General features: G+C 36.5%; 1 long non-coding RNA gene across 1 annotated transcript; it reads right to left on the bottom strand.

Annotated features, from left to right (window-relative positions):
• Positions 1–1,741: 1,741 nt before the first annotated feature.
• On the bottom strand, positions 1,742–11,066 carry LOC129644745 (uncharacterized). The gene is made up of 3 exons (XR_008710952.1): positions 11,031–11,066; positions 6,542–6,696; positions 1,742–2,221 (listed from the first exon to the last, which is right to left on the bottom strand). It is a non-coding gene; the product is annotated as an uncharacterized LOC129644745 (long non-coding RNA).
• Positions 11,067–12,560: the final 1,494 nt, after the last annotated feature.

The following is a 12,560-nucleotide window of genomic DNA, read 5'->3' as shown; positions in this document are numbered from 1 at the left end:
ATATAGTATCACTTCGCTCCAGTTTAGACCTAGTCACTTGTCTCATTCATTTTTATTGTTGTTTTTTTTTCCTATTTATTTAGTTTTTATCTCCTCCTGTAGTGATACTAATGAATGGATAGATAAATAGGTGGAAACATGGAAGTGCAGCCTTCCATTTCTGAGCATTTTTCAAGGCAAGATGATATGGCTGACCTATAATTTCATATTTCTATGTATCTCCAGCTCATTTGTAAGGATATGATGTAAACAATACCCTAAGACAGAAATGTCTCTGGCCCCTTCCAAAGCCAGTTTCTGTTTTCAACCCACCGAATTCTTCAATTACCCTGTAGGATCCTTATCGAGATCCATTCTCCCATTCACTGCCCTTATATTTAATGTGTTTGAGACTTATTTTTCACCCACTGCCTGCTCATCAACAGCTCACATTGTAAAGAAGCGCAGGTCTCTGTGTTGATGTATCATGAGTCCCTTGCCAGAGTGTTAAGTTTTCTCTAGTGTTTCACTATCATATGTGTTTTCTTTATTCATGTAAGTTATCCACTATATAGAGTTTCATGTTTTCCAAGAAATACTCCATTGTGGCTACATTTCAGAGCAAAGTTGTTGTAAGAGCAATTTCTGAGAAGATTCATTTTTCTTCTTCTTTTTTTTTTAACTTTGCACAAGCATCCATCTGAAAACAGTTCCAGAAGCCCTGGGAACAAACTGGCTGACACTTTTGCATTGCTCATCACCTCAGTGAAGATCCCGCAGACGGCCACCCTGTAAGTCACAGACTGAGTTTTCCGTGGTCTCTGACAGCATCATCTTTCTGGAGTCTTCAGTTGTTTTTATGGTTTCTGTACACCTTTTTGATTGACATTTAGGAAATGAACTTCTCTGTAAAGCTCTTCTCTTGTTTAGCAGATACATGATATGTCCTTAGGAAGTTAGAGATTCCTTTTGAGTTTTTAAAGAAGAGATCCAGTATATTTAGAACCCTGGAACCCATTTCCAAAGACTCAGATAGGAGAGGGGAAGGGTGTAACCACTGGCTACAAACTAATTGCTTTTAGGGTGTGTGAGATAGTGTGGGAAACTTGACTTTCTGTTTCAGAGTTTAAAATAATTTTCTGAGGAAGAACATCTTTTCCAAATAATCTGAATTATCCAGGGAGTTTTTCTTTCTAAGTGATTATTCTATGAAGGTAAGGGAGTGGTTCAGCCAAATCTACACTTTCTCATTTGGATAAACTTCAATGGCCTCTACTAAAGAGTTTGAATTTCCAATTTTTTGGATCCTCTGTCCAGCTGTTGCATGATGTAAATTTACTTTTAGAATATATTCAGAGAATATAAGTCTTTCTAAGTGCTTCTATAACAAGTGTCTCTATAAAACTGAATAGCAATTATAGCCTTGAAAAATATTAGAAATGCATATCTTTGGTATATTGCAATTATAAAGGGAAGATCTGCATTACTTCTTAATTGTAGTTATTTTCTAAAATGAATTTGAGTTTCACATGTGTTTGCTTAAGGGTGTAATGGAGCTAATCTTCCTTTTGTGGTAAAAAGTACTTGAAAAGTGTCTGTGTGGGTTTTTTGGTTTTTTTTTTTCTTTTCTTTTCAAAGGAAGTACATTCTAACCATTGCTTAATATCTGGCAGTCATTGAAGCAAAAGAAAAAAAACATTTAATATTCTTTGCATCATTTTCCATCCAAATAATAATATCAAAATACCCAGACACTGGTTATGAAAATATAGAAATTGTGGCAACAGCCAATTAGTTCCCAGAAAGACTTACTCTTTCATAAATTTTTCCATAATAATCAGGCATTGGAAAATCTTCTGGTACACACACAAGTCATAGTAAGGCTAATAGGTCAAATGAACCTAAACTCTCTTGCTATTTCTGACAAAGTATAAAACAGCATTTCCTGAACAAGAACAACATAAAAGCAACCAAAATCAATGTACAGTCAATAAATACAGTCACTGTGAAACAAAGATGCTATCACATTTATATTTACCTCAAGGAATTGTTGAGTGCCCCAAATATTTCAGCATCCAATGTATCTCTGGCCTGAGGTAGGATGCAGGAAGGGAAAATCATACTGTTTTCCAATTTTTTTCAAAGGGCTTTCTACTTGCTTCCAGGCTTGATCTATCATTTCTACAGGGTCATGTCTTAGAAATGGACACCCGTTGGCAACACGTTTCCTTCTGACTCTGTGCTGTGGAGATGAATAGGAAAAGGAAAATTTTAGGATTGAGAAGCTGATCTGTTTCAAAAGTTTTCTTCCTTAGAGTAACTTTGTAAAACTAAATATGTTACATTCATATTAATGAAAGTGAAAAGTTTCAGTCCTTCAGTCCTGGGGATATTCCAAAGTTGGGAAGATCCCCTGGAGAAGGAAATGTGAACCCACTCCAGTATTCTTACCCAGAGAATCCCATGGACAGGGGAGCCTGGTGGGCTATATTCCATGGGGTCATAAAGAGATGGACATGACTGAAGTGACTTAAGACACACAGGACACAGATTAGGAAAGTGAAATACAGAAAGGATAAACAAATTGCCCACAACCACATGGTTTATAGGAGAATTCCATAGCTCAGTTGGTAAAGCATACGCATGCAGTACAGGAGACTCCGGTTCAATTCCTGGGCTGGGAAGATCTGCTGGAAAAGGGAAAAAGCTAGCCACTCCAGTATTCTGGCCTGGAGAACTCCGTGGGATGTATAGTGACTTCCCTGGTGGCTCAGACGGTAATGCGTCTGCCTATAATGTGGGAGATCTGGGTTCAGTCCCTGGGTCAGGAAGATCCCCTGGAGGAAGAAATGGCAACCCACTCCAGTATTCTTGCCTGGAAAATCCCATGGATGGAGAAGCCAGGTAAGCTACAGTCCACAGGGTCACAGAGAGCCAGACATGACTGAGCAACTTCACTTTTCTTTATGTGGTTTATAAGTGATGGGTCCAGGATATGAAACTTCCAGACTCTTCAAACTTGGCCACTACATAATACATGCCCGAAAATGTCTGAAAGATATTTCTATGATGCAGTTACCTGTGGTTAGTATTCACTAGATATTTGATAAATGAATAAAAATGTAGTACAATACACAAAATGTATTTTTATGGTAAGTAAATTATTGGGAAGTCAAAGAATAAGCTACAATTAATTGACTATTATTTGTAACTTACTTTATGTCATAAAATGCTATAGATAGGCAGAAAAATATCCTCAAGAGTATTCTAAGATTATCTATATTTGAGAGTAAATAACGTTACTGTTGGAACAAGGGTGACTCAGAGTGTTTATGTGCTTAAATGGCTTTTTGATTTTCAGATATTTAGGTTTTGCATTTTGGTCCCATCATTTGTTTTTGTTTACATTTCCTTTTATTGTTGTGTTTACCATTTAAATATCATGGTTTATAGGGACGTTTTGTTACCATCCACCCAATAGACACGTGTGTATGTATTCAGTCATGCCCGACTCTTTGCAACCCCATGGACTGTAACCGGCCAGGCTCCACCATGGGATTTTTCAGGCAAGAATACTGAGGTGGGTTGCCATTTTCTCCTGCAGGGGACCTTCCTCATCCAGGGCTTGAGCTTGCATCTCCTGAGTCTCCTTCATGGGCAGGCAGATTCTTTCCCACACCTGGGAAGCCCCTTAAACTTTAGACTCAGCCATAATCTATAAGCACAAAATATGTTGTTCTCATTTTTATTTTAAGTTCTTTTATATCATTAAAAAGAAATAATTAAAAAATTATTTTACTCATTTATTTTTTGACATTCTTCCTTTCTTTACATAGATTTGAGTATCTGACCCATATATTTTCAATTCTCCCCAAATAATTTTTTTTATATTTCTTTCAAGATATTTCTTTTGTTGATGAATATCCTAAGTTTTTGTTTTTCTGAGAAAGTTTTTTTCTTCCTTTACTTCTGAAGCATAATTTGGCTTGACAAAGAATTCTGTGTTGGTAGCTTTAAAAAAAGAATGAAATTTGTCACAGCACACTTCTTGTGAGTTATCTGTTGAGAAATCCCATATAATTCTGTTTCTTCCTCTGCAGGAAGGTGTTATTTCTCTGTCTTTTAAAATATTTTTATTTTCTTTAATTTGAATACATTATCCCTACTGTAGATTTTCAGTATTTAAGTATTTAGCTTGCTTGATTTTGACTGAGCTTTATGTATCTATTCTTTATTATTTGTCATTAATTTTGGAAAATATTTGGCTAAATCTTTCTCTTCATTCTGTTTTTTTCTCCTTTTAGTATTCTAATTGCACATGAGTTATATCTTCTGAAATTGTCCCATGGCTCTCTCTCTCTTTTTTCTTTTCCCTATTCCTTTTTCTCCCTGTGTTTAAGTTTGCGAGGTTTCTATTGTCATATATTCTGGCTCACTGATCTTTTACTCAGCTATGTCCAGTCTACTGATGAGATGATCAAAGGATTCTTCAAACCTGTTCCAGTGTTTTTGGTTTCGAGCATTTACTCTTAATTCTATCTTAGTGTTTCCATCTAACCCATCTGTTCTTCCACGTTGTCAATTTTTTTCCATTAGGGTTCATAACAAGTTAATCATCGCTATTTTAAATTCTCTGATAATTTCAACATCTGTTTCATATCAGTCCATTTCTAATCATTTGCTTTGTCTCTTCACACTCTTTCTTGGCTTTTAGCACATTTTGCAATTTTGTTAAAATCTGGACTTGATGTATTGGGTAAATAGGTCTTTGGTGTGATGGTGTATGTTTATCTAGGAGTTTATTGCTTAATGTAACTGAAGGTGCCAAAGTTTTCAAAGTCCTCTGGTGTCTTAGATTTTGTCTCTCATGTTGTCTTTGGGATTTTCTAAGAGATCTCTCACAGATAGTCTGTGTCCTGCAGTCTTTTCATCTGTAATCTACTGTTATAACCTGGAACTCTGTTAGTGTTGGAGTAGAATGTGGAAGAAGATACTTGTTCTATAATTTTATGTTTAAATCTCAGTATTTGATTTGTAACCAACCTTAATTGTGATTTTAACCAGTGTCTTTTTTTTTAATTTTATTTTATTTTTAAACTTTACATAATTGTATTAGTTTTGCCAAATATCAAAATGAATCCACCACAGGTATACATGTGTTCCCCATCCTGAACCCTCCTACCTCCTCCCTCCCCATTCCATCCCTCTGGGTCGTCCCAGTGCACCAGCCCCAAGCATCCAGTATCGTGCATCGAACCTGGACTGGCAACTCGTTTCATACATGATATTTTACATGTTTCAATGCCATTCTCCCAAATCTTCCCACCCTCTCCCTCTCCCTCTCCCCACTGACCCCATCCTTAGGTGAAACAGGAAGACTAGAGGGGCTGGATTTCAGCAGGTGCCCTGTCATTGATCGGACAAGGTTCTGGTAAAATCCTTTTCAGTGGAAAGTTGGCTTTGTTATAACATTTTGAGTGTATTTCTAATGTCTAGCCCCTCTCCTGGCTAGAGCCACATACAATCTTTCTTGAGCCATCACCATAATAATCTGGTAAGATTTTTAGAAGTGGGACCTATAAAAATCCAAAGATAATGGTTTATGAGATTGTCTCAGTTTTACACTAGTCTTACATTTAGTCTTCAAAAATTTGTCAAAACTCCCATTCAAGTGTTCCTAGTTGCTGGTTTGAGCAGCGTCTATCCCAGATTAGGAGACCTCACTATGACTCTCAAATTTGCTATGTCTTTAGATTACAATCTAGTGTTTTGCACTTAAATTCTATTTCTCTAATAAGTCTAAGAAAAGTCTTTAGTTTTTAATTTACTCAGCCTTTTATTATTATAACTATGCAGTGAAAACTTCTAGGCTCTTTACATATTAGACTTAGCATCAGGACCTCCTTTTTTAATATTATCAGTTTTGATGGCAAATGTGATTGAAAAGACAAAAAATTACCCGCTTTAAGATATTTCCATTATAGCAGTTTAAAAAAAATTATTGGAGTATAGTTGATTTATAATGTTGTTTTATTTTCAGTTACATAGCAAAGTGAATTAGTCATACATATATCCACTTTTTTTTTTTTTTTAGGTTCTTTTCTGACAGGTCATTACAGAGAATTGAGCAGAGTTCCCTGTGCTATGCAACAGGTTTGTATTAGTTATCCATTTTATATACAATAGTGTGTATGTGTCAGTCCCCTGTCAGCTTGCTATTGCAAATAGCAGTGCTGTGAACATGGGGGTGCATGTATCTTTTTGAACTCTAGTTTTCTCTGGGTATACATACGCCCAGGCGTGGGATTGTTCCTTTCTCCCCACACCTTTTGCAGCATTTGTTGCTTGTAGATCTTTGGATGCTGGCCATTCTGACTGACGTTAAGTGACACCTTTCGGTAGCTTTGATTTATACTTCTCTAATAAATAGTGATACTGAGCATCTTTTCATGTGCTTTTTGGTCACACTGAGAGATGAGGTGTTGAGAAAAGAACAGCAGTTTTACAGGGAAAGACAGCAGATGGAGTAAATGGCAAGCTAGTGTCTAAAGAACAATTTTACCTGAGTTAAAATTCAGGCTTCTTTTATAGTAAGAGCTGGTGGCAAGGGCAGGCATAACTGGCTGTTGCAGACTTCTTGGTGCCAGCCACACTCTAGAGGGTATGTGATAATCCTTTGTTCTTGCAGCTGTCCGGTTAAGTCTAGTCACTGTTTTCCTGCAAACCCCCAATACAACAAATGTCATTTTCTGTTCTGCAACATTTTGTCTCTGTGTGAATGAAAAGTGTTATGGCTTTAAAGGTCCAGCCTAGAGGCAGAGCCTTGGTAAAAGGCTATATGCATATTTCAGGTTATAGGAAACATTCTATTAGACAACATTTCAGAGCCAGCATGACTAAGCACAGATGACAGAGCACAAAACTTAGAGCTAAAGGAATATCCAACATGGTGTCAGATTGCTCTTCTCTGTTATTAAAGGAAGAGTTAACTGATGCAGAAAACTTCATTGTATTATTTTAAGATTTTCTACAGCTTTCCAACCTTCACGCAATCATCACCCTAATCACTCAGAACTTAGAGACAAATCCTCTACAACAAAAAAATTACTATTTTCACTTTCATGCATTGGAGAAGGAAATGTCAACCCACTTCAGTGTTCTTGCTGGAGAATCCCAGAGATGGGGGAGCCTGGTGGGCTGCCATCTCTGTGGTCGCACAGAGTCGGACACAACTGAAGTGACTTGGACACAACTGAAGTGACTTAGCAGCAGTAGCAGCAAAGGTTCAGATGATGTTTAGCATTTTTTAACAGTAAAGCATTTTTTAAATTGAACTATGTACATTTTCTAAGACATAATCCTATTTCACACTTAGTAGACTATAGAATAGTCCAAACATAACTTTCATACACACTAGCACCAGAAATTTCACATGAATTGCTTTATTTATTTATTCATTTTATGGTGGCGGTCTGGAACCACTCCTGCAACATCCCCCTGACATGCCTATATATATAAAATATGTAGATATATTTATCGATACATACATATTCTGAAGGCAGACCAAATACATTCGTCTACTTAAGAAATTAGAAAATGATGTTCTACATATCTAGATCAGAGGTCAGAAAACCAGGACTTATGGGCCAAATCCAGCTCATAGCTTTTTCTTTTTGTAAAAAAAAAAGCTTTATTGGAACACAGACATCTCATTTATTTACATATGATTTATGGCTACTTTCTGGTGTAAAATAACAGAGGGTTTTTGCAACAGAGACTTTATGAACCACAAAGCTAGAATATTATTTATCTTTCTTTGCAGAGAAAGTTTGCCTATCTAGATGCATTCTGATTTAACACAATATGATATCAAAATTTAATATTTTGGCAGGGAATATAAAGTGAAAGTGAAAGTCACTCAGTCCTATCTGACTCTTTGTGAGCCCATTATACAGTCCATGGAAATCTCCAGGCCAGAGTACTGGAGTGGGTAGCCTTTCCCTTCTCCAGAGGATCTTCCCAAACCAGGGATCGAACTCAGGTCTCCCATATTGCAGGTGGCTTCTTTACCAGCTGAGCCACAAGCCCCCAAGGGAAGGCATGGAATATATTTTAATTAATTAATAATTGAATATTCATTGGAAGGACTGATGCTGAAGCTGAAGCTCCAATATTTTGGCCACCTGGTGTGAAGAACTGACTCATTGGAAAAGGCCCTGATGCTGGGAAAGATTGAAGCCAGGAGGAGAAGGGGACAACAGAGGATGACATGGTTGGAGGGCATCACCGAATTGATGGACATGAGTCTGATCAACCTCTGGGAGTTGGTGATGGACAGGGAAGCCTGGGGTGCTGCAGTCCATGGGGTTGCAAAGAGTCGGACATGACTGAGAGACTGAACTAAACTGAACTAAATGGAAAAGAATTGAAATTTCTGAGAACATTTATTTTCCCAAAAAGTATATAACTATACTCGTCTTTACTTAAGTAATTTGGATTTTCATCAGTTTAGGAAATACTGGCACCTTGGAGCTGGTTTTATGATGTTAAATTCTTTTTATCATTGCACATAAATAGTAAATCACAATAAATTTAATAAAAATAAAGAAAAAGTCCTAATATGAGTTGAAGGCATCTGGTATTTTATATGAAAATCCATAAAATAAAATATTTGAGTATCTTCTTTAGTATTAAGTATATATTAAACAGACTGCATAAATTTTTAAAATGTGTTAGGCCAAAAGATTTGAATTTGAGAACTTTGGTTTTACCTACTAAATATCTATTTTTCACCATACTTAATAGATGGAAAAGAATGCTATTGGTATATTTATTTTATTTATTGATATGACTTTTTTCCAAGCATCAGAATGATGAATAAACAAATTGAAAGGGGTTTTCTGAATACTGCTCTCCACATAAAAGTAAACAATTAAGTGTGACTCACATTTTGAACTCATGTGTCATTTAGTGTTTATCCTTATTTGTAACAAGTTTGAATGTGACAATAGCAATCTTCACTCTTCATACAGTTTGAGCTTTCATTTAGGTTGGTGGATGCTATGAAAATTAATTAGTGACAAGACGGAAGCAGCTGATAGAGTAAGGTCATGTTATAAACAACACTCTTATGGAGATAAAAGTTCACTAGGCCATCCTAAAGGAAATCAGTCCTGAATATTCATTGGAAGGACTGATGCTGAAGCTGAAACTCCAATACTTTGGCCACCTGATTCAAAAAACTGACAAAAAAGCCAGGTTTTTCTGTCCATGGGGTTTTCCAGGCAAAAATAGTTGAGGGGGTTGCATTTCCTGCTCCAGGGGATCTTTCCAACCCAGGGATCAACCCTGTGTCTCCTGCATCTGCTGTACTGGCAGGCAAATTCCTTACCACTGAGCCATCTGGGAAGCCCCAGTCAGGCCTTACCCTAAAAAATACTCAAACAACCCAAGGGACTTAAAAAATAACAAAATTCCAACCCTGATTCAGACTCCACTGAAAATTCATAATAGTATTCCTGAAATTCTTAATTGTAAGTCATAATAAGAACTTTCAAATAAGAAAGGCAAGGATATTGTGAGGAGTTCAATTATAACCCACTTCAATCTATTTTTTTTAATATTGCTAAAACCAAATATATGTTGTTTTACTCAACAGAAAAAATACCAATTTATTTTAGAAAATTCCAGTTTCTAAAAGAGTACACTCAAAAAATTAACTTTGATACAGATATTTCATACTGTTAAATTTTGATTCTGTTTTCCACCTATCTATATCAACTTAAAGCACTGCATATATATAGGGGTTGCTTTTGAGGGAAAAGCAATCTATGTGAATTGGGACCCACACATCCTTTTCATCCAAAACTCCCTGGAGGCCCCAGCAATAATCTTCCCCAGATACCCCCCTCCACAGCTCCCCATTGTCCAAACCCCTACAGAATTTAGTGAAACCAAAAGCTTTTTAAATTACATATCCTTCCCACTGAAACATACCAGTCCTTTCCCCTCATTCTGTCAGGACTGCTCTCTGTGTTCACCATCAAAATATTTAATGCCTTTATGGAATTTCTATACTTTGATCAAATAGAAGAAATCTATGTTTTGGTAAAACACGGTCTTTGTCGTCACCCCAAACATATCTTAAGAGCAACTGCCTCCAGAAAACAACAGCCTTGCTATGGCAATTCATAACAATCCTCTGTATAATGGTTATCAGTCTTTCATTTTGACATAGTGGAAAATGTAACTCCAATTAGTTCAAGCAATAAAATGGATTTACTGGCTCTGCTATCTGGAGAGTTCAAAGGCTCATGTTGTATTTGGTTTTTTGCTTTGCTACCTCATCAGGAAGCAGGATCCTTTTATGAGTCTACTTTGCCTCTCATAATGAGCTCTTTTTATCCTAAGGCTGATTTACTCCTGAGAAAGAAGATAACCATAGCAGTATGCACATTTCTGCCATGCCCCACCTTGAAAGGTTCAGAGAGAGCATACTACTTTAGAAATGTTTTCTCTCATCTCATTTGCTGAGTCCCATGGATACTGATTAATATTATGCTGGTTAGCTCAGCTTTGGCACCCATGTTTCATCATAAAACACAGATTGTATGAAGGATGCATGTACACTAAAACAAGTGTAATTATCCAGAGACAGTGCTGTGAATATTAAAGAAGAAATGAAAATATCCCTGACATACTAAGTCATCAAATTACACTCCTAGCCAACTATCAAGTCTAATTCTTAATCTTGTTAGTGTCTCTTTTAAAAAATAACTTGGTCAAAGGCATCATTTCCAGAAGTTAAAAAGTATGCACCTTCAGTTGCTAAGGACACCTGTCAACTATTCATAGAAAAGTCATTTTGGTTCACATATTTGTATATACTTCTTTCTTTAGAATGTAGAAGACAAACCAGGAAGAAATGTTCCAATTCAATTACACAAAACATATCAATTAGGAATCATCCACTTGTATGAAGGTTAACCTATCAGTCTACTAATGAAGAGACCAGTACTGCAATTCACTACACCTACTATAAGCTACTTTACCTTGATACCACATACTGAAATAACAGAAGGCACAATGATCTCAAAATCAATTTTCCAACAATAAGGATGAATCTCCCTTCTGTGTTGATAATGGTACACCTGGAGTCAATTAAAGAAATTTGTCATAATCAATTGATATTTATCTATATTTTTAAAATAATAACTTTTTTTAGTTTGTCCTTAAAGTTACTAAAAGCCCCTAACCAGTTTTCCCCCTTATTCAAATATTTCCTTCTGAAAAACAAAATAAAACAAACAAAAATCTATATTTGAGTGAATTCCATGGTAATGCTTAAAGTTATCTTGTTCTTTGTGTACATAGTTAATGAAGTGTCTATCTAATGATGTGTCTACCTAAAGCATCTACGATAAGCTTTCTACTTGACAAGACTGCATTTTTAACCAAGTGGGAAAAAAAGGGAAAAAAAATCAAATGAAATCATTCTTGAAGGAGCCCACTGATTAATGGAGCTATGCCAATGGAAAATTAGAAGGAGAAGAGATAATTTCTGCCCTGGAGCACCAGAGGAAAAGGAGGGACTGAGAGTAAATCAGCTTTGGATACCTAGGGATAAGAACACGGAGGATTTATCTTTTACTTGGAAATAAATGTATAAATCAGATTTAGCTTTACAGGAAAATATTAAGAAAAGATTTCAAAAAGATGGCATGTGTACAGGTATGGTTCCACATCTAACTGCAGAAAGTTATAACTGGAAAATGGTTAATGTGAGTTAAAGACAGTATAGGCCAGATTACAAAATACTTTGAATATTGTGAAATGTGTTTAGATTATTGAAATATTAGAAATGTGTTTAGAATGTTGAACTTGAGAATGAAATTGATAAATTTTCATGTGAGAAAAATCTGTCTGTCTTTAGCACTATGAAAGAGTGATTGGCTTAGGGCAAGCAGAGAGCATGCTGAACAAGACTCAAAGGAAAATCAAAGCAAAGAGGCAATTAGAAAAAAATCTAGGCTAGTAGAATAAACCTAGGGCAAGAATGCTTGAATGAGTGCAAAATACTTTTAGCAGAAAGTTGTTTTAGTAGAAAGGAAGAGGAAGAAGTTTATAAAGACATCAGGTTATGTTTTGAACTACTAGAAATCTACTTGCAGAAATGGCAAGAAAGGTAGAGTTTTATTCATTCAGTTCAGTTCAGTTCATTTCAGTCTCTCAGTCGTGTCTGACTCTGCGACCCCATGAATCACAGCACGCCAGGCCTCCCTGTCCATCACCAACTCCCGGAGTTCACTCAGACTCACGTCCATCGAGTCAGTGATGCCATCCAGCCATCTCATCCTCTGTCGTCCCCTTCTCCTCTTGCCCACAATTCCTCCCAGCATCAGAGTCTTTTCCAATGAGTCAACTCTTTGCATGAGGTGGCCAAAGTACTGGAGTTTCAGCTTTAGCATCATTCCTTCCAAAGAAATCCCAGGGCTGATCTCCTTCAGAATGGACTGGTTGGATCTCCTTGCAGTCCAAGGAACTCTCAAGAGTCTTCTCCAAGGCCACAGTTCAAAAGCATC

Source organism: Bubalus kerabau, chromosome 2 (assembly GCF_029407905.1).
Source record: "Bubalus kerabau isolate K-KA32 ecotype Philippines breed swamp buffalo chromosome 2, PCC_UOA_SB_1v2, whole genome shotgun sequence".
Lineage (NCBI taxonomy): Eukaryota > Metazoa > Chordata > Mammalia > Artiodactyla > Bovidae > Bubalus > Bubalus kerabau.
The sequence above is the reverse complement of the archived record's forward strand: the minus strand, read 5'-3'. Positions and strand labels throughout refer to the sequence as shown.